Raw genomic sequence first — 18,701 nt, forward strand, 5'->3', positions numbered from 1 at the left:
CCGTTTTCAACGGAGAGTCCCGGAGAATGCCGTGCCTCGTCACACCACACCGACAACTCCTACAACTCTATTTACACATTTCCGTATCACCGGGGCGGATCATAAGTTTCGTTGGTTATATCAGCCGTGCTCCAGTTTTCTTCTTTCTGCAGACACCGCGATGCGTCGTAACTCGCGAGTAACTATCGAGACCCATTCAACGAGTCCGCTGGTAGATCTGACGATCTATGGCTCGCCGTGTATCACTTCTTAAAACGCGGAATCGCGTGCCTTGCGTTCGCCGCCGTCACGTCGTCAGGAAGTCTCGCTCCACTTTATTTAATCGCGATCGCGTTTGCGATGTTCGTTCCGTGGAGAGTGGCCTTATTATTATTATTTTTATTTTTTATTTATTTCTATATTGGTCATCTCTACGAAATTTTCTACTTTCTCTCGTTTACGAAAATTCTCCGTTCTTTTTCTTCTTTTTCTTTTCAGTTGCGACTTTTTTTATTCTCCCTTTTCTTTTTTTTTTTCGAGATAAAGCAGTTGACTCGACTGACTGTTTCTGAATGCTAATCGATTGTGAAATTATTATTGGACTGTGGATTTTTTTATGAAAAAATGTACAAGATATCGAAAGTATAGTATTTTCTGTGGTATTTGTTAGGTAGAATAATTTAGCACAACCGTGCTTTTATTTTTTTTAATAAAATCGAGTCTTCAGAAATAGGAAAAAGACCCGCAGTTTAATTATTAGCTAGCCTTGGGGCAACGCTGCAGGGCAATTGGAAGAAAATTGGAATATGAAAAATGCTCTTCTTTAATATTTTCAAACATCGAGAAGATAAAACTTATGAAAATTGTACGGAGAAATTGACTTTACCAATTTCGGTTGAACCAAACTTCTGAACGAGTTAAAATTTAAATTAGACATTAATCAATGATTGATGATATTGAGAGGATAAAATAAAAATGACTGATACAATAAAAATATTCATTGAGCATATAGAAATGTTTGTTATCAAAGTTAGTCTTAGGGTTAGTCGTCGATAAACAGAAATGAAATAAAAAAACAAGTTTTATTAACAAGTTTTATTAACAAGTTTATAAAATTGATGGCTAATTAACGTTTAATATCTCTAAAGACATAGTACGGAGCAATCCGAAAAGTGAAAATACCTATTGATAGAAATGATTGAAGTTGACCTGTAATAAAGTTCTAGTTGAAGCATTATCGATAAATGATTATAAACATGAAACAAACGGGTTTGTTTTACAAAATTACAGTACAAATTTTCGTTAAAAAAAAAAAAAGAGATCAAGTGCGAACAATTACGCAACACCAAACGCATGGTCTGGTCTCTACTTTGAAATTTTCGCGAGAAGTCTCGACAGGCATCGCTGGCACCGACGCGAGTCATCGACTCGTCGGATAAAATCCATACGAGAGCGGTGTCGGTCCGTCTGAGCCGAAAGCGGTGGTCGGGTGTCCGGCTCGAAAATCCTCTTCCTCTCGACACTCACACACACTCACACACACATAGCCAGAACAGAAGAGAGAAAGAGTGAGAGAGAGAGAGAGAGAGAGAGAGAGAGAGAGAGAGAGAGAGAGAGAGAGAGAGAGAGAGAAAGAAGCGTAGAGTATACGTGTGGCACGGTCGCATGATCACACGGCCTTGATTCGTAAGTAGGAGGGTAAACGAGGGGAAAATTAGCGGGGAGGTTAAAAAAAAAATATGTAAAAGAAGAGGCTGCGAAATGTGAGGGATGAAGGAATAGAGAGAGAGAGAGAGAGAGAGAGAGGAGCGAAAGTGGAGGAATCAGTGAAGGAAGGAAAATGTGAATTCGGAGAGAGAGGAAAGCAAAAAATGGGAGAGCAACTGAAAGTACGAGAGAGAGAGAGAGAGAGAAAGTGTATACATGAGGAAAGAAAAAGAGAGAGAGAGAGAGAGAGAGAAAGAAAGAGAGAAAGAAGCGATCGAGAGCCGCCGTCGACACAGACTGGGCCGCGGGCGGCTCGTCGTCGCGTAGGTCGCGTTGGGTGTCCAACAGTTGAAAGTGACTTGTCTTGTGTTGATGTTGCAGGTTCAAAAGCCTGGCACATGCGGCTGACCTTTGACCGGGTGCCAGGCGGCTGCAACCTTCACAGGTGCAAGCTGTGCGGCAAGGTCGTGACGCACATCAGGAACCACTACCACGTCCACTTCCCCGGCAGGTTTGAGTGTCCTCTCTGTCGTGCCACGTACACACGTAGCGACAACCTGCGCACGCACTTTAAATTCAAACACCCCGAGGCAAGAAAGATCGATCTAAACGATTTCGTGACAGGCACGTTGGCGCTCTCCGCGATGAGTAACGATACCATGAACACGCTGTCCTAAAACGCGGGATGGACCGTTGCACGCGTCTGTATATATCTTATACGTATATACACATACATGCGTGTAGACGCGTGTCTACGTGTGCATGTGTATATATCTATATCTATATATATATATAAATATTTACTTTACACGTACATATTTACGCGCCCCGAAAGTAAGGAAACCAGGAAAAAAGTAACAATGAATAATATATAAATAAATAATAATTTAGCATGTATATGCGTATATGTATATAAGAGATACTTTGTACACATATACGTGTATACATACGTATATATATATAAGAACAGGGAAAAAGATGATGATGATGATGCGTTATACAGAGAACGCGAGTGGCTGCGCCGACAGGGTGAAAGGAGAGGGGGGAGGGGGGGGGTGGCAATTATTGTCGCAATAATGAGTACGTCCCTGGTGTCACGGCCGCGCAAAAGGCCGGTCTCTCTCGGCTTTTTTCTGTTTTTCGAACACCAAATCTTTTATAGGTTCTCTACGCTTAAGAAATCGACGATGAGATTCTCCTTATCGCGCGATAACGGGGACAAAGGGTGGGCGTTGTTTCGTTTTTCTGCGATTTGTCTTTCGGGGTGGACATTTGTCGTGTTAGTTGAAAAAAGAAAAAAAGAAAGGGAAAAAAAAAAGAACGAGACGAGTTCAGGTGTGAGGAAAAAAGCGAGCGAGCGAGCGAGCGAGCGAGGCGAGATGCGCGTGCGCGTGCGCGCGCGTTGCAATGGATTTGTGCGCACGCGCGGTAGAACGATCGGCCGACCGGGTGGGTAGCGTACACGCATGCGCGTGACACACTGCCGTCGCTACCGCGGGAAAAACTTTCTTCTTCGACGGGCCGACTTTTTACGTTCGATTTGTCTTCGGCGTGGCTCCGGCGCGGTCTTTTTCGCACGCGGTGCGACGAACGAAAAGTTCCTTCTCGAGTTGCTGGCGAGAGTTGTTTGCCGTTTGTTGTTTGTTGTTGTTTTTTCATTGACGATCGACGCATCGGGGGACGAGGGAGAGAGAGAGAGAGAGAGAGAGAGAGAGAGTGAGAGAGTGAGAGAGTGAAAGAGAAAACGTATCGGGGGAGAAGAGGAAACGAGAGAGTGACGAAAGACAGGAGCCTGAGACGAATCGTGGTTAGCGCGGGTCGCTTATATTTGTATATCTCGGCTTTTTTACGCTCGCGTTATCGCTCGGGGCCGATCGGTGGAGGAACGCGCGCGCGCACGCGCCAACTCGCGCGACGCCGGCCGCCGTTTTTCGAAACGACGCGTTTCGAAAACATTGTCCAAAGACCGGGCAGCTTTATTTTTTTTGTGGTAAACGAGCGCTGCGCCGATCGACGATATATATATATAAATACTAAAGAGAGGAGTGTTAGCTCGGGTGAGTTTACGATTCGCGTATTATTGCTATATATATACATATATATATATATATTATATTATATTATAAATATTAATAATGGGAGATTTAATGGAATAACATATTATATATATATAGCAAACGGGGAGCAAACGTGGTGCCAATTCCTCCCGTAGTTGCATGCTGCCTAGCGGCCGATGCCCGCCGTTCGACAGCCAAAAGAAGAAGAAAAAAAAAAAAAAGAAACGGAATTACGATTAATCGATTAATTAATTAATTATTAATGTGGACTTGCTGGAAGTATAATTCATTCGATAAGCAGGGTGAGTCGTACAATTGTTGAAGAGTTTATAGTTGGACTTCATATTAGAGTGTAATCGTGTGTTTCATCGGCGTTTCAACGGGAATCGTTGGCAAATGTATCACGTAGCACGCGCTGGCTTTCAACACCGTCGTATAGGATTTACGGGTTTGGGGGAGGGGGATTCTCGGGGAGGATTTGACACATGGATACACATCTACACAGTCACGACAGAATCAGAATATATGGACCTACGCGAGGTATGTATATACGACGAGAGAGGCAGCCGTTTGATACACCATATACATACGAATCTTGCACTCACACGTAACATACACGCACATTGTACGCGTGTTACATAGGTACACAGGGACAGAAACACGGAACACGCAGTCACACGACACCTTTTTGTATACTTCCGGCGATTTGCCGGAAATACGGTGACACGCAATATTAATCGACTAACAACGAAATCTTTTAGTCTTATGCATCGTCTTTAGTGCTCTATTTTTTCTTTTCTTTTTCCTTTTTTTTTCTTTTCTTTTGATAGCGATAAGAAGGACGAAATAAGAGAACAGAAAGAAAGAGAAAAGCAAAGGAAAGAAAGGAAATAGGCAAGAATAAGTGGCGCTTTGCAGCTCTAATATGAGCTCTGAACTATAAAACGCGTTGTTTGTTACTTGGAACACCTAAAAAACAAAAAAGTCTATAATATTTACGATTTAAAAAAAACTGCACACCTCCGCAGATACGATAATCGCAGCAGATAATGTGAAAAATAATTTGTGGAAAGATCGAACCCGAGACATTCCACGAGAATTCGGAAACTTAAGCGCATAGGCGAACGCATAGTGAGGATCTTATCTTGTAATCGGATTGATTTCTAGTACTATTGCTATATTATTAATATTATACGTTATAAACGTCATTACGTTAATGGTTGGTCGGCCGGTTGTTCGGCGCGATTGAAAATCCCCGTCAATCGGCCAGCGACGACATATACATAATTATATATATATATACATATAGTGTTTAATGCTGTTTTTAAAATAACGGTGTCAATTTTTATTCAAGAGGGCTGGTTTACTGAAATATTTTCACCGCTACGTCGTTACACATGTTGATATTTAAATTGGTTGGGGTGCAATCTGTTTGTTCTACCTTTCTTCTTTGTTTGTTTTTACGCGAGGAAATTTATATACACATTTATACACATAATATATCTATATACATATTTACTTCCTTACACGTTATAACATTATTATATTTAACGATATAGGGGTCATTTTTTTTTCCCGAGAAAGAAAAAAAAAAAAAAAAAAGAAAAAGAAATGGTAGGAAAAAGGAAGTAAGACGGAGAGAAATTATGTATGACGTAGTAGAGCTGTGTGTGTCCAGCCGCGAACGATCCAGGCGTGAGCACGCGCGACACCATCCGCGCGTACACGCTTTTCGGATTTGTATTTCGCGCGGACGAACCGGGTTAACCGTTTACAACCGACTCGGACAAACGAACGAATGGACAAACATAACAAACGCGTACGTGAGGTACGCGTGTTTCGAAGCTTAGGAATTCGTATAATTCGCAGTCGGAGTAACGCGCCGACGTTGGTTGGTCGGTACGTCGAGTCCGCTAGCTATTCAAAGAGCCAAACCGCTACATTGTGATCAAATGATATTACCCGTCGATCTTCTCTCTTTTGCAAAAAGGGGCACTTTGCATAGTTAAGGCTACCACCCGATTACGCATATAAATATATACACATAAATATATATATATATATATATATATATATATAAAATTTAATAATATAATTATATATATACATATATATATGTATGTATGTATGATAACCAGAATATTAATATATTACGCAGATGATTAAGTATATCAATTAATATATTGGATAATTTATTCTATTTTGTTTTATCGTTTTAATGATTTTATATATGTGTTGTTCACTGTTTATATATTACAACGCCAACACGCGGTTATATTGTTACACGGGGGACACGAACATGAAACGTACATACGTACACACACACACACATATACACGCGGTACACGTATACATATATTATACTATGATTATATTGCAATATAGATGAATATACGCAGAATTTATTATTTATTGTTATTGTCGGATGGGACGGGGCGAATTTGAATTCTTAGGTGCACTTGGTAAACGTTGAAGAAGTTCTTTTCCTTTTCCTTTTCGTTGTCATCTCCTCTCAGTTTTTACCTTTTTTTTTTTTCTTTCTTTTCTTTTCTCTCCTCGTATCGGCTTTCGGCCATGACCGCGAGAGCCAAAAAATCTCTGCTCGTGTTCACGTCTTTATTCTTTTCCCTTCCTTTTTTTTTTCTTTTTTTGTTTTCTTTTTTCTTTTTCTTCTACTTCTTTAACGCTGGAATTACCAACGACCAAAGCACACGAAACGTGCGTCAGAGAAACGAGAGAGAGAGAGAGAGAGAACGAGCAGTGGGAAGAAGTTTTTATTTACAAATTTCTGAAAAGTTTTTACAACCGAATTTCTAAAAGTAACGATTTAAGCGAAGAATCACGAAGAATTTGGTAATTTCGGTAATTCCAGTGTTACGTACACACGTGTTTTATCTCTCTTTACGAAATACATACGCTAGCCGAGTGTTTCGAATGCCGGTCAAATATAAAATCCCGCTAGACGGTCTAAACAACATCGCGTTAAGATTTTAGAGCTTCACAGGGAGAAGATCTAACGAAATTTTCCTTCAATCCTTCCGTCCTCCGTGTCTGCCGTGCCTCCAGCTCGTTGCGAAGTGTATCGTTGTTTTCCGCTCTGGGAAGCTTTCGCGTGAGAAGCAGCCCGAGACTCCACGCTTGTCGTAGAAAGCTCGATTGCAGCTTGAAAATTTTGAATCTTGATGGCGAGAATCTTGACAGAGAATCGGTTGAGGGGAGATAAAATTTCAAAGAGAGCCGAGATTGCAGCAAGTTGCTGCTGATGGACCAGCGAGTTCTCCAGTTTATGACTCTTTTAATAGACGTAGCCGGGGCGAGATAAAATTTTTACGTCGCCGAGCATTGCGACGGGGAGATCTCCCAACACCGTGTGATCTACTATTTGAAATTTTACGACTCGTTCGGTAGGGGGCGCAACAAAATTTTAAGAGTTCTCGAAATTGCTCTGGCGGAGGGGAAGGACTGTCGCAACGTTTGTCGCAATTTCATCCTGGTCGAGTTCGAAAAGTCGTTTCGTTTTTTTTTTTTTTTTTTAACTCTTCCCAAGTGGATTTTCGTTTGTTTATGAAATATTGCGATTAACTCGATTTTTCTATTTCCTTTTGAGTGTTTTTAAAAAAGGAAAGTCGCAATTAATTAAAAGTAACGTAGTACATGATATCTTGCTTCGAGATATCCTGAAATGTCATTTTTAACTTTATCTTTTTGCTCATATTTTCGATATTATAAATCAAATTGTAGTTCTTTGTCTTTGAAATTTCAATCCATTTACTTCTCTGAAGAATAATGTTACAATTGAGATCAGAGCTTTTAATATTAAAACAATTTTATTAGACACAAGCTTATAGACTATTAATTAAAGCATAAAGAAACAGCGGTATTTTCGTTGATAAACAGTGGAGTAATGAAGAAAACTTTTCGTGAAAAATTTATTTCTCTCAACCAATATTACAGTTCAGATTAATTCCGAATTTTCGTGTAAAGTAATATTTGTGAAACCAGAATAGAAAAAAACGTACATTCAAAAAACAGATTTCTATTTCATAGATTTTGCTCTTCAGAATTCCGTAAAATACATCCTGAAAGATAGAGATGTCCTGTATTCGACGAAATCGCTAAAAATCTAGCCCCCCCCCCTAACCCAAAGAAACTTTCGTTCCCAAGTGACTTTTCAATCCGGATCCGCTTACACAGAGTTCAGAATCGTCTTGCACGATCTTCACGAGGTTTGCCGAACACGTCGACAAATGCTAAAATGCCATAAAGTGATATCTTATTCACGTTCGTGTACGTAGAGAGAATGTCGCGTGTCCGACCAGTTACGACCATTTCTCCTGTTGTTGTTCTCGATATACGTGCCGACATACAGGGCACGTCGTGAAATTATACCTTTAACCGCAACGTGTTAGCCGCCTCCCCCCTCCTCCCACGGTTGTGCATAATTATCGGTTAACGACGCGCCTCGACTGAATTTCGCGCGATTTTTATCCTACATCGCGACGTAGTTCGCAAGGCGCCATGAATCCAGCCGAGCTGTTATCGCGCCGGCGAAATTGCTGTTCGATTACAGGCGACGATCTCTCGCGGTACGTTTGCCACGCAGTCTGGCCGGCGGCCCTCTTTGCCTGAAACTTTTCTGGCAATTTGGTGGTTCGTTCGAGTTTTAAAGGGATCGAGGAGAATATCGAACCACTTCTGGTCGACCAAGTTGGAAACTTCCAACCGTCGGGATCGTCTCTTTCGCTTGTCGCTTTTTGTCTCCTCTCTTGTTCGGCGCGTTTGCACTTCCGCGATCGCGTCGTTGGAATTCCAACGTGGCTCGTACGGAGCAATTTGTACAAGTCAATTTGTCGACTCTGGTAAACGTTGCCGGTGTTGGTAAGATCGTCGGTTGTTCGTGAAATAAATTTATATTATTTCGTCGTTATTTCTTGGTCGTTTCTGGCTTGAACCATCTTTCCCGAAAAGCCTCCCCTTCTCGACAATGAGCCCTTTGAAACAATCGAGGCCGCCAGTCTCCTCGCGGACTATTCAATTTTTCGCCATGGAAGTGGAAGTTTTGTGAAGACCGAGATGAATGATGATAGACGCTGTGTCTGGCGAATGGGTTAGCTCGGGTTTTCTGTTTTTTTTTTTTTTTTTTTTTTTTTTTTTTTTTATGCCCGGGATTTAACGTCTCTTGTCTGCTCTTTATTGTTATTACCAGGCCTAATCTTGTTGTATTTGGAAAACCATATTATCTGTTTCTTATCTGTTCTTTCCAACATATATCCAATTGACAGTGTTCTCCGTTTCAGCCTTTGGTTTGGAAACTCGACGCGATGCATTTGCGAGAAATTTCAAAAAAACGTACACAGTACACGTAATATACACGTAAAAATATTCAAAAAATAGTCTTGTCAAGATTTCTTTCAGTGATCACAAAATATTGAAAGATATTGCCGAATACCTAGCTTCTCAAGTAAATTGATGAAAATTTAACTTTTTTTCGATTAAAAAAGGAAAACAAGTATTCTGTTTTAATTCGCATGAAGATCGCACGGTCCTCTCTCAATTATGCCAACTACATGATGGAACGTATATAGTGTGAGAAAGACATCAGTTGTTCAAACTGATCTGACAAAATCGAACGAAATTATTAAGAAACGTCAGAGTTTCGCCGAAGGAAATATCTTAAATCTTGCTTAACTCCGCAGGTTAATTCGAACCTCTTTGAGGCAAGCATCGAGCGTCCATCGTCTTTCTTCTCGTGCTTTTGAAACAGTTTCATATCGTAGTTTCCCGGCTTGAAATAAAGACGATTAAGACGAAGAAACCGGCGAGAGAGGGTCGACAAAGGGGTTAGAAAGGGATTAAAATTGCTTTTTCCCGTGCAAGTGAAAAGTTACAGTTGTGTATCGCGATTCGTGGTAGCCTCCTCTGGATTCCATCTGGTTTAAAAAGAGATCTTTCGGAATTTATTAAGACGCCTCGGTTGTCCGAGATCTCGCTAGACAAAACTCGAAGCTTCAGCGCGATGATCTTCGCGTCGGGAAATTTCTTTCTCTACTTGGGTCTTTGCCTGGTCGGAGATTTATTGAGAACGATGCGAGCGTTCTGAAATTAAGACATAAAACGCGACATCCCCTACATTTTTCTTTTATTTTGTTTGTAAAAATTTATGACGCGTGTGAAATGTGTAAAATGCTTAAAGTTTAATAATTACACGAAATTATTATGTCGTACGGTATTCTAAATTGGAAATTTATTTAGAAATTTCGAAATTTTATTAACGAAGCGCAAAGTGTTTAGTTGCGAGTCCAATTATTGAAATATCAAGTTCACGAAGGCACGATTCCCACGAGAGTTCATAATCTACTTGCAATTCTCACTTCGTACAACGTTCTAAATTCGAAATTTATTTTATCAGAATGAAGCACAAAGTTCAGCGTGAGTCCAATTTTTGAAGTACTAAGCTCGTAAAGACACAATTTTCACAAGAATCCGTATTCGACGATTCTTTTGTCACTTGTTAATACTCAAATGATCCGATTTATTGTTTCCTCTCGACCTCTCGAATTTTACCATTCTTTTACTTGAGAAATATCCGACTGATCAGCCAGGGACTCTATTTTACTCTGTCGTCGTAGTAGAAAACACAGTTTTCGTGTTTCCGCGACGTTCTGCCAAACGATTTTTATCTTTTATGCCGACGTCGCGTGGCACATAACATTTTATCGTTCGACCTTCGATCCATGCGCCCGCGAAGATGGCAATTATCTCCGATACAACGAATCTAAAAACGCGGATAGCTGGGTTTTTTTTTCTGTCGTTGGATAAGTTCGAATCTTTTTTCTTTTCGATGAAAACGTATATTTCTCGACAACGAGTTGCAGTTTCGTTTAATTTTTCACCGAGACGAAGATGTTTGGAACCGTGGAGAGCAGTAAGAGAGGAAGTTCGTTGAAAATTGCAAGTCAGATTCCTTTTGAAGTTTGAGAAAGTTGAAGAATTTCAGGGCTGATCACATTTTCGATCCTCGCTCTTCCACAAAGGAATTCCTTCGCGATGTTCGACCATTCTCGAATCGGAAAAGTTTTCACGTTGGATCTTGGGTAAATACTTGAACCAAGTATTGAAAAAAAAAAAAAAAAAAAAAATCGAGAACATTTACATTTCGTGTTTCGAGCTGTTTTAAATTGATTGGTTGATTTAATCAAAATAATTTCGTGATTTGTACAAACCAAACGATTAGCTAGTTCCATTATTTCAGATTTACATTTTTCAGTGACTTGGTCGTTGGATGATGAAACAAAATCCAACATGTTGACATTGCATTCAAAAGCTTCTAATCAATTTAACAAATTTCAAAGGAAAGAGATGAAAAGGGGAGAGCCACGTCTCTGGCAATCAACCAGAATAACTTGCTTCAAATTTCATTCCCTACGTTAATCTAATCGAAAATTCAATGTGCAACAATGTTTCTTCTTCAAATTAAAATCCCCGAAAAGTAAGGCACGAAAGTAAGGAAAGAAACGAGAAGCAAATTTCTGGCAATCTCCAGTCAAAGATCTCGAAAATTGAGTAACGCTTCACGAGGCTCGTTTCGAGAGAAAGTGAGAACAGAATTCAGTAGAATTAGTCGTTCGCGTGGCGGATTTATCCGACAAACAGTTTCACAGGGTGACGGATGCGTGTCGTCGCGGCCGAACGAGCTTTTTATTTTCAACAACTGCAGCGACGCGATATGTAATTAGTTCCATGACCAAGTGTATCGATCGTCACTCGCTCTCAGCGTCGTCGTCGTCGTCATCGACAACATCCCCTTTTTGACTCTCGCTAATATCGCTGTTTGTCGGTTTTCAAGCACTTCAAGCCAATTTCCGGAATTGTCCGCGCGCGCAAGTCGTCAAAAACGCTCGATCGTTAATCACGAGTTGTCGGAGGACGTAACGATCGCCGAGTTTTCAGTACGCGCACATACATACGCGTTTCACTATCAACCTCTACAGAGTGATTCGCAATACGGAACGGCGGCGAGACAAGAATTAAACATTGAAAATTATTCGGGATAAAATTACAAAATTGCGTTGCAAAGAATTACGTTACGTATCGAGGTAATTCTCACCGTTTCAGTATCGTCTAGAATTACACAGATTTATTCTGTAAAAATCGTGCAAAAATCTTCGTGAGTTTACCTGAGACGAAATTTGGTAATATTTGAGTGATTTAAGCTGGCTCGATATCTTACAATTTTCCCTGCGTATTATCCCTTGGAATTACAGAGATTTATCGTAAAAAATGTAAGACGAAAAACTCGGCAAAACGCGCACGTTCCTTTGTCAGTAGAAATCTTTTTCACCGCGAAGAGAATTCGTTTTTATAAAAGTAGGATGTTGTTGCTTGCGTCAAGATTGTATCACGCTACGAATGTCAAAGTATTTGTCAGAAGAGCCGCTGTTGGGTACATTTTCACGCAACCGCACGCATCACATTCTACGTTGAAATTAAACGAAACACGTCAAATAATTAAACTCTACATTTCGCGTTTGTTGTTAATAACTTTCAAACACGATATTTTCGGAGTGTGCACGATCTTTCAATTCGGGACGGGGAAGCTTGCGTATCTCCGCTCAAAAAATTGCATCCTCTCTGATAATCGTTTCATCCCACAGTCGCAACCCTGATTTCAAAATCACCCTGTACACCGACAATCAATACTCGCAAGCCTGTCTCATTCGCAAATACGACAGACGACCGACCATCTAATTTCCTGCACGTTTCGAACAATTCTATCAACGTCCAAAAAAAAAAAAAAAAGAAAGGAAAATAGAAAATAGAAAATTATAGCGGAGAATTACAGAATTATATCATTTCGCTAATCACGTATGCGCGCACAATGCTTCCTCTCGCTGCGGAGCAGAGAAAGAGAGATTTAGCGCGGAGTCTATCTATGTATGTGTGTATGTACAAATTTTTTTTCGGCAGAAAAGATCGATGCACTTGGCGGCTAGAACACGCGAGTTAAACGGTACTTTTAACCCTCGAGTCAGCCACGGGGAAACGCGGCGGGGGATCGTTAGCAACCATCTAGACGAGCATCGTCGAGCAGAGTCGTCGGGTCTTTTTCGTTTGCACGAGCGTTTCCCTGCACGGTGTGTACGTGCGTGTGTATGTGCGTGTGTGTGTGTGTGTGTGTATATCTGTGTATCTGTGTGTGCCTGACGTACCGTGGCAGCCCTGTTGTTACGCACTTCGCGGCCCTATTTCTTCTTCGCGGGCTCTCCTCCCGGCGCCATGGGGTTGGAGGGCGTCGGAAAGGGGGTGGAAGGCGTGCACGCTCGACTTGGAGAAACGTAAAAGCCGACGTTGAACGTTCAACGACACGGGAACACTGTTAAATGGAACGAACAAACGAGCATCGGACAGTTTCACACACGCACAGAATTTATTGCTTTTTTCGTTTCTTTTTCGTTGTCTTTTTTTTCTTTAAGAGAGAGAAAGAGAGAGAGAGAGAGAGGGAGAGGAAGCAACTGTGTGTTTGCGTAGAATTTTCGCGTCGGTTGAAAATTTCCTTTTATTGCCGAATTATTTAAATCCCAATGTGAGCGTAAACCGAGCTTTCTCCTTTGAATTTCTTTCGAAACGGGCATCCCCCGTTTTATTGGAAGCGGGTCGAATATTTGGCCGGACCGAGTTTTACATATTTTCCTCGGTGCCGTAGAACAACGGCAAATGTACCGTAGACTGTGGATGTTGATGTAAATTCATAGTATCTCACAAAGGTAGTAGTTGAAAAACTAGGAGCCAGATAGAGATCTGTCTCGCACAAATGGATACTGCAACGAGCCACTGTTATTCATTCATACCTCGAACGAGTATCTTTCGATCGTAGATGACTAATGTACGTTGAGATACTAAAATATTCACGATGAAAGTTCCAGAAATTACAGTGCTAAATTGTAACATTCCGTGATTCCAATTAAGAATTCATAATTTTATCGTGTGTTCTTTTAATTTCTCACAAGTGCATAAAAATTCGCGATTATATTTAGATTCGAGATTTGAACAATCGACAATTTTTAGAAATGGAATGAAAAATTTACTTTTCCTGTAAAATAACTAACAAAGTAATAACAATTGAACAGACTGTCGAGATTACTCTTAGATGTTGAGGTGAGTTGGTAATTGTCTAAGTAGAATAACCTCGTCAGTAATGAAGAAGAATATAATGTATATATGATCAAACGTGGTTTCGGCTTGATGTGTGAAAGTTTCGGTTTTTTTATATTCCGAGATGCTTCGCGATACTTCTTTTATTTCGTTTGCTCGAATATCGCGAAGGATATTCTCCCGTTTGCCATTCATTCCGTTCTTCGCGTACATTTATCTCACTTCAGACTTTATTTCCCTCCTTATTGAACCCGACCGTGAGAAAATTGTTCCGACACTTACGATAAACTTCAACACGCGGTATGATCGTGGTAGATAGTCGTATATGCGTATGAAACGTATCGACGAAACGTGTCGAGATTTTGTTTATTGCTGCGTCGAGACGTCGTGATAAAGAAATCGAGATACATACATGCAGGAATTAAATAAGAAAATACATCGAATGTTTGAATGGTCGGAGGTTCAATGAAATCAGTGAGAAAAAAAAAAAAAAATTCAAGTTTCCTCAGGCGTAATTTTCATTTAGAAACTGAAAGATGTTCTCTGAAAATATAAGACTACTTTGTTATTAGAGAGTGCTTCACGTCTGACCATAGTCGGCACAATCCACTTGCTCGAGGAGTTACAAGTTTTCAATTCTTGTTGAAGATATTAATGGCTACTAATTTTATAGCTGCCGTAGATATTAAAACTGCAGGTCCATTTAACTCGGTATTCTATGGTATCTTGCCCCCGTTACACGAATCTACCATAGATCATTTTCTAAATTTAGGTGAAACGTGATGTAACGAATATCACCCGTTTCGCGTAATTTTCACTCAACGAAAACTTTTATCAGATAATCGAAAAGACAGATGATAGCAGAATGGAGACAATTTGCTCGAAAATTACGAGAGCCATTAAACTAATAAAATTATAGATTATAAGGTGAGGAATTCGAAGAAATTCTACGTAGAGCATTCTGGCGCACGTGCGTAGGTTTAGAGAAATATTTCCAGAGGCATTCGCGGAGATCGGCGAATATAAGGTTGCTCGTTACGCCTTCAGTATTCGATCGCTATGCGAATCACTCGAAGCACGACGCGTATTTCAAGCTCACGGGACGAGAAACAAGGAAGGGATAGTGAATGAAGCCGGGACGCGAAGATCTGTACATTACGGCGCGATGTATTATATACGATCACGAGGGTCATCGATATCAGATCAATTGGAAAATTGTCTTTTTGAATCTTTCGATGTCAAACGTCTTCTGTCATTTACAATCAAACGTTCCTTTGACAATGAATTTTTGTTCACTTGTTCATAAGGAATGATGCTGCCTATTAACGAGGACAATGAGCTATCTTATTTATCTACAAACAGATTTCTCGTCGTATTTTCTATTAATCTTTTATATATAACTTCGTTTCAGATCACTTTTTTTCTTTATCAGTGAAAACCATCGTCGATTCTAATTTGTTATTGACAAGGAGATTGATGAAAATTCGAGGACTTCGGTTAAGATCGTTTTTCTTTTCAAAAATACCTCGACGATCAATAAATAGCAAGACTTAGTTTTAAACTGCGACGTTGCGCGAAGCGTAATCTATTCTGTCTTCTCTTCGCGGTAAACAAATTCGTTGTCATCAATTAGCTGTCGATCGCTGTTCGGTTGGTTCGCTGCAATTATCATACAGAGTCTATAAACTTCCACTGAGAAACATAGCCAGTCACGGTTTAACAGTGTTTGCCAATACATCAATGCAGCAACGTTTTTCTTTTCATTGGCCGTGAGTTTCAACTTTAATTCTCTAATGGATTTTCAGCCTGAATAAACATCGTTTAACTACCTGTAACTATCGAACCAGTTGGAATGACTGTTGTATCAGATTTTTTGCCTCTGCTTGACCATCTTAACGTTTAGTTTCATTCAAACAAGTTCGAACTAGTGAAAAGAGGTTAAATAACTCAAAATTAACTATTATTGTTATTCTCAATATTGACAATCCTGTTACAGTGTTGCAACATTATGCAGAATTGGCAATGTTGATTCTATCGAAATTATTGAAACATTTGTTCGTTCTCTTTGAGCGAATTGAACATCAAAACAACGTCAATTCTAGTGTCACTGTACCAAATGAGTCGACATGACTGTTGTCAGATCTTTTGCTTCTACTTGGCCATCTTAACGTTTAGTTTCATTCAAACAAGATTGATTAAATAATTCAAAATTAACTATTATTGATATTCTCACGTTGTACAGTTACAATATTGCAATATTATGCAACATTGATTCTACTAAAATTATTGAAACATTTGTTCGTTCTTTTCGAGTTCAATTGTACATTAAAAAATCGGCAATTCCAGTATCACAAAACTTTGGTTCTTCTCGTTTAGTAAAATATCTCCAGTCGCATCCACCGAAATTCCCTCTTCGAAAAAATGTGACGCGTTGATACAGAACTTTGGAACGTTCTTTATTGTTAGTGAAAAAGGTTTCTTCGAAACGGAGGACGGAAGGAGGACTCTGGTCGCAAAAGTCGAGCTTCCTTTTCCCCTGCCCCGGTAGTTTCTTTCTCGTCGCGATTTTTTGGCGGTCATTCGTTCGTATTCGGTATCCGATTGGTCGCGGATTCGGCCAAAAACTCTTTGCACGCTCACACGTACACGTGCAGTCGTGCCGCGCGTAATAGAGAAATTATCTGTACACGGGTAAAAAAANGTGCTAACACCTTTATTGAAATTGAAAGATGAATTTAAGAAGTAAAATAAATAAATTAACTAAAGAGAAAAAAAAAAAAAATGAAAAAGAAAAAAATGAAACAAAAGGGGGAAAAAACCAAGTAAAAAAAAAAGAAAAAAAAAAGAAGAGAGAGAAAGAGGAAATAAGAAAAAAATCGTGCAATATCGCGAGAATAGGGGAAAAAAATGCGGGCCGAGGCAGCTGTCACTGGCCGAAACGCGGCGTCAAGTTTCCCGTGGTGTTTTGAAAAACCGTGGTGGCGGAGGAGAATGGCGAGCGAGGCACAAAACGAATGAAAATCACGTTTCCGTTCACTTTTCCAAGTCGTCGCGTCGCGGCGACAAAACGCGCCGGCCGATCCCGTCGTTCGCGCGACCATTTTTTCCCCGATTGTGTCCCTCTGGTGGGAACGGAGGGTGAGGGGAGAAAGAAAGAAAAAAAAAAAAAAGAAAAGGACGTTTCAATCGCCAAAAAATGAAAGCAGGAAAAAAAAAAGAAAACGAAAGAAAGAAGAAGAAGGAAAAGAAAAACGGAACGGGATCGCTGTATCATTTTGTCAGTCCTGTGAAATCGCGGATCTCTTTGTCCGATTGTTTCTTTCGGTGCTTCGTTTTCCCCTCTTTCTTGCGGATTCTTCTGACCGGCGAAATGTCATTCGAACGGTTTCATAGTGGAAACAATTTTAATCTTAAAGATACTGTGCAGATTTTTTATTGAGAAGGTTTCTTTTTGTTATAGTATTCTTGACAATTGGCTTTTGGCTTGGACGAATTGGATTGTTGTTTTAATGCATAGCGTCCGTTATTGAGGGTAATAATTTGTAACTGAATTTTATACGAGTCAAAACGTTTGGACGCGTTTTTTTTTTTTTACCATTTATCAGAATAATCGCGTCTTTCAAGGAAAATTGTTGGAGGAATGCGCTGGTGACGAACGGACGTGTTAAAAATTCTCGTAATTGTTTCAATCGTTTTTCGAATCGTAAAATGACAGGTTACACAAAACACGTTGGAAGAAACTTTTTAAAAAGAAAATTATGATAATCGAGTAGAATACAGCCGTATATAAAGTATTCAGTCAGCTTCGTTCTTTGAACCTCTAGAAACCTCTCTATAACCGTCAAAATAAAACAAATTAATAATTAGACAAGTTAATTTCCATCAGATTTGCGTTAGTGCCTTCGAGATTTAGTGTTTGATTCAGTTTCGACGAAAACGATGGAAAAAGTAGAAAATTTCCAGTTACATCCGCGACGAGTTCATTCATCTTGCCTCTTTAACAGGCGAAAATTTCCTGTTATAACAGAGGGTGAAAATGTTCCCTCGTTATAACAGAACCTCTCCAATTCTCGCCGCTGTGCCCTCGAAACTGCTCGAAACAGTTAACGTTATTCGTGGGGAAAAAAATTAGCACGTTGGGGGCAACGCGATACGGCCGATCGAGTGACACTCGACAAAAAAAAAAAAAAAAAAAACAAAAAGAAAGAAAGACCGGTAAATATAGCAAAACAGGAAACAAGAAACATATCCATGCGAGACTTATTTCTGTGGAACGCGTGGGAAGCATACGTGTAATTCGACGTACATACTAGTCGAAAAAGAGAAGGATGGGTCGGGGGGCCGTGAAAAAAAGAGAGAAAATACTCGGCACATACAAACACAAACACACACACAAACACACACGCACACACACACATTGAATTCACAAAATATCGAATCGATCCAATCTTACAGTTCGATAGAATTGGTCACGGATCATCTGGCTGTTATATCGAAATCTTTATTAATTAAACACGGAAATCTCTACTATGTACTATTACTACTATTGACTACTACTACTACTACTATTACTACTATTGATTATTATTGCTACCGCTATTACTACTATTACTATTACTACTACTATTGCTACTACTACTGCTACTACTACTATTACTATATAATAGGTATTTATATATTTACAATTGCGTGGTGTGGAGTGGAACATTGTGATATAATAGATTGGTGCTAACACCTTTATTGAAATTGAAAGATGAATTTAAGAAGTAAAATAAATAAATTAACTAAAGAGAAAAAAAAAAAAAA

At 39.8% G+C, this 18,701-nt stretch overlaps 2 long non-coding RNA genes across 2 annotated transcripts in view; both read left to right on the forward strand.

The window, feature by feature from the left end:
- Positions 1–532: 532 nt before the first annotated feature.
- On the forward strand, positions 533–2,186 carry LOC122526929. The gene is made up of 3 exons (XR_006306249.1): positions 533–543; positions 1,459–1,463; positions 2,068–2,186. It is a non-coding gene; the product is annotated as an uncharacterized LOC122526929 (long non-coding RNA).
- Positions 2,187–10,610: 8,424 nt separating this feature from the next.
- The window catches only part of LOC122526928, a 13,030-nt gene continuing 4,939 nt past the window's right edge, over positions 10,611–18,701 (forward strand). The window contains exons 1-3 of the long non-coding RNA XR_006306248.1: positions 10,611–10,622; positions 12,662–12,667; positions 17,336–17,338. This is a non-coding gene — a long non-coding RNA (uncharacterized LOC122526928). The remainder of the gene's footprint in view (positions 10,623–12,661; positions 12,668–17,335; positions 17,339–18,701) is intronic.

This window comes from Frieseomelitta varia, unplaced genomic scaffold (genome assembly GCF_011392965.1).
Source record: "Frieseomelitta varia isolate USP_RPSP 00005682 unplaced genomic scaffold, Fvar_1.2 scaffold_203, whole genome shotgun sequence".
NCBI lineage: Eukaryota > Metazoa > Arthropoda > Insecta > Hymenoptera > Apidae > Frieseomelitta > Frieseomelitta varia.